Genomic DNA, 4,655 nt, shown 5'->3' with positions numbered 1-4,655 from the left:
GGGGAATTTGAATAATGGAAATCATAAATTTATATTAGACCAATATTTCTCAATATTTTCAGATAATGTAAATATTAACAAAATTTGTAGGATAAGATTTAAGTGGGGCATTACATACACCCCTCCTTCAGAAAACTTCGTCCCGAAGTTAGAATGAAAAGATACAAGGAGTTTGAAAGCATAGCAAACTAGAGAGAGTTATAGCATTAAAATTCGATAAGTCAGACAATGACATTACTTCCCATCAAGAGTCTCCAACTGATCTATATCTTCCTATCCACCCTGGCCTACTTCCGCTCCTGCCCTATCCATCCTCTGCTGCCTTATCAGTGGCAAAGGCCATACTGACCACTGATAAAACCGACATGGTGGAAGCGTCGAATGCCTCGACCAAACTTTCCCCAGCAGGAATCTGGCAATCGTCATCACACGTCTAGGGGGAGCGTTCAGCTGTCCTCCCCACGATTCCAGGTTTCGGAGGATACACGGTGGGAAACACCTCCACCCCTCCTTCAGAGCACGGACCACACTACAGAGCTGGTTGGACTTGTCATCGAATAATCCAGTCAGGTCGTCTTGCCACCTGTCATTTTCATTTTACTCATGTCATAGGAGTGCATATCAAGTAGATACCAAATGTAATAGAACAATGTACATCGTACCTTTCCTCATTGGTCGTCTCGACCTTCCCCAATGGAATAGTAGATCTTGGTTATCATACGGTTCTTTCCAACCTGTAGTTTAGTTCTCATCCATGCATATATACAACCACAAAATAGATATAGATACATGATCTTAAACATCATGTTTATTAAGCCCAGTGTCCACGTGTCAATTTTTGTTGTTCATACTGGAAAAAATTCTTACATCAGATAAATCATAATTTCACTAAGTCATTGATTAGATAAATCATATCTATATAAGCCTATGCGATGCAACAATAACTTTGACAAGTCATGCATTAGATAAATTGTAACCAAGTAAGTCATACATTTGGTCATACATCCAACAGGTCCATCATCAATACCAAATCCATCAATTGATTTTCACGTGTCCAACCAAATGTATATAATGTTCATAAATAACATGGAACTGCAAAATAGAACCTTAACATAGGTGGCTATCTATGTTAAAATGGGCATCATAAACGCTCATGTGACATCCTTGTGGAACCCCTTAATAACAATTAGAGTTGAAACAGATTTAACTGTTCGTCATGGAAAATAGCATTTGAACCCGGATATGCTATAAGGTGGTACCAAAACCAAAATAATGGCAAGCAATGGATTCGTGCACTATCAATTTCCACTAGAAGGTGCTAGTATAAGTTTCATGCATATAATTTCTTTGATACCTTAGTGAATATAAAAGTCCCACTCTTCCAATTTGTTGGTTTTTCATCTTCCAACCCAATTAGTTAATCTTGAAAATAAAAGACTCAAAACTTCAGAAATTGTTTCCAGCATGATTTTCATACTTTTTTTTTTGTAATTTGAGAGAAATGTCCTTTACATATCAAAGGTTCAATATATATATATTTTAAATCATTGTTTACTAGTACTAAAACAATTTCATGATATATAATGCAGCTCACAATATGAGCTGTCAAATGAGAAATAATTAAACAAATGGAATAATTGCCTATATTAAAGATGTTTTTAAAGTAGAGTTGATTTTGAAATTTTTGTGTTTATATTTATATAATAATAAGCCATGTTTCCAAACAACTAAGAGGTTACATGGTTATTTTAATGCAAGAACCAAGAAGACATTAACATAAACTGAACATAAACGGATTTTTGGAATAAGATCAATATGATTCCACAATATTCACCATCCGACAAATCTATGCATTTTATGCATATTAATGTTTGTGGAGAAGAGAAGATGAATTTATAAAATCTTCACCATAATATGATGCATGGCCACAACACATAACTTATACAATATCACTAAGATACCGCAGTACATAAATGCCACTGACAAGAGATGACACTTAATTTCATAAGGTTAAAATTTCATTTGATCAAACTAAGGTCCAAGAATCAATGTTGTTTTGTTCAAACTATAAATGACACCCTTGTAACATGTACCACATGAAAAATAAATGAAGATTGCATATTTATTATTAAAAAAACAGACTAGTCAATTGGTTAGGCATTTTGATTAGGAGAACCAGCATAGGCATTCAAATCCCACAAACAAACAAAAAACAGTCAGTTTTCATTATATTTTGGACACTGCCCTCTTTGAATCCTCTCTTTATTTATGTTCATGTGACTAAGGCCTAAAAAAAAAGAGCTAAGAATTGTACATCAAGCAACAATTTGTGTCCAAATACAAACAAAAACTGCATCATCTCGATGCCCTCGGATACTCTTTCTTGTGTGAGCCTCCTATTCAGGGGCTTTTCTTAAAAGCTTTCCCAAAGCATTATATTCTTGTCATATCTTCTACGGTCAACTTTGTCTCTTTGCATAATTCTCAAAATGTTGTACAAGGGAAAACGGCTATAGGCTGCCATGTGGTAAGAGCACCCCTCTCCAGTGTGGTAGGTGCCTCTATAATATTGTATAAGGGCATGGGTTGTTTGGAATTATTCTCATCATTCTGTTCATACTTCCTATGCTGCATAACAATGCTTTGCTTCTATTAGTACTTAGCTGAACAGCCAGTGAGTGGGATGATTTTCATTTCGTTCTTGAAAATTAAGCCAATAAATTTGAACTCAACCAGGGTAAACTGGTCGTTGGAAGTGACACTCACCCTAAACAATGAGATCCCTTAGAAAGGAAAAACATTTAATTTTATCTTTTCATATTACATCAAGGAATTATTCCAATTCAAACAACCAGCTTTGGAGATTAGTATTCCATGATAAATACAAACACTATAATATTGTTGGATATAATTTCCTCACCATAATCCAGATCTCTCCTGGTTAATGAAAGTCAGGGTTTTCCTGGTATTCAGATGTTCAAGGATACCTAGGTGAATATCTAATGTACACGATTGCAAATGGACAACAGCATGATTGGAGATTTCCTACTGATGAAGCAGGGATTCAAAATGCATTTGAGTATCGTTGAACAAGCAGTCACACCTTGCTTATAAAAGTGGAAGAATAGGTAAATAAAATCTTACGACCTTAAAAACCACTTTTACAGTTCCAATAATGATATATTTGAAGAAAACTGTAAAATGTTCCAAGTTACAAAAATATGAGACAACAAAGCCCATGTTGATCATCTTCCACCAGAGAGTTCAATTGCATCCTGGTTATATACAGAATCCTCAGCCCACTCAAACCTTCGAGGCATTAGTTCATATTCTTGTCGACAAATGACTTCAACCTGCTGCCACTCTTCCCAACGTTCATCCAAACCCTCTCCTTCCAACATGCGCACAACTTTTGTCATTTTGGGTCGATCTTCCGGTGAGGTCTGTGTGCACAACAATGCTACCTGAATCATTGCCTCAACTTCTTTAACGTCATTGTTCTGATTTAGGTTTGCATCTACAATAGCATCTAATCTTTTCTCTCTTTGTAACTTCTTAATATGAATCCAATAATAGAACGTCATCCTCTTCCTTGAGACATGAAAAATCTATAGCACGTTGTCCAGTGTCAAGCTCCAAAAGAGTAATACCATACCAAACACATCTATCCTCTCTGAGGATCTTCCAGTTGATAAGTATTCAGGAGCAATGTGACCCACGGTTCCACGGACTTGAGTTGTAACATGAGTTTTCCTAGCATCAACCAATTTCGCTAGCCCAAAATCACCAACAATAGCTTCGAAGTCTTCATCTAGCAAGACATTAGCAGCTTTCACATCCCGATGAATGATTTTAGGATTGCCGTGCTCACGAAGGTACTCCAAACCACGGGTTGTACCTAAGGCTACATTTTTCCGAGCAGGTCAGTCTAATGGCTTTTCTGTAGGTTTGAGCTCCCTTAGCCTGTATGCAACACTAAGTTTTTGCATATATGGATAGACTAGAAGCCGCTCTAATGGTGAAACACAAAATCCTATCAAGCACAGAAGGTTGCGGTGGATTGCCACACTGATCATCTCAACCTCCCATAGAAATGCTTGCTCCCCACCAGGGCTATGATAGTTAGTCAATCGTTTTACTGCAACCTTTGTATTGTCTGCCAGCACTCCTTTATATACTTTGCCCGTTGTTTTAAAATATTTAGTTTTTATTTATCATTTTTCTTGTACGCACATCACCTCTGAAACGAACAAAGTTCATATACGCAGTAGACTACTTCAGAAGATCTGAAATATATAAACATCCATGATAGGACAATAATATATTATAAAAGTATATTTGAATACAAGTGAGATGATTGAATTACAAATGAAACTCTGCTTTATATACCTAGGCAGGTATGCTTTCATGAATGGTCATGTCCTTAGGGACATGCCTATTGATTAACTAATTACTATTTAATTAACTATTTCTTATTATTATTATATTTATATTTTATTCCTAATAGTTAAAATGTAGGAACTTTGAACACAACAATGACCACTAAAAAGTTAAAAGTTAAAACATTTATGTTGTAACTTTTCAAATGGATTTCATGAAAGTACACGTGAGGTTCTGGTTCAACACAAATGACATTTTTGCATTTTCAATCATAT

The 4,655-nt window shown here is 35.7% G+C and overlaps 1 pseudogene; it reads right to left on the bottom strand.

Moving 5' to 3' along the window:
• Positions 1-3,245: 3,245 nt before the first annotated feature.
• LOC149252348 (LRR receptor kinase SERK2 pseudogene) lies at positions 3,246-4,076 on the bottom strand (annotated as a pseudogene).
• Positions 4,077-4,655: the final 579 nt, after the last annotated feature.

This window comes from Pinus tabuliformis, chromosome 7 (assembly GCF_031772625.1).
Source record: "Pinus tabuliformis cultivar Carrire ecotype Pingquan chromosome 7, CPIR1, whole genome shotgun sequence".
In the NCBI taxonomy this organism is placed as follows: Eukaryota; Viridiplantae; Streptophyta; class Pinopsida; order Pinales; family Pinaceae; genus Pinus; species Pinus tabuliformis.
The sequence above is the reverse complement of the archived record's forward strand: the minus strand, read 5'-3'. Positions and strand labels throughout refer to the sequence as shown.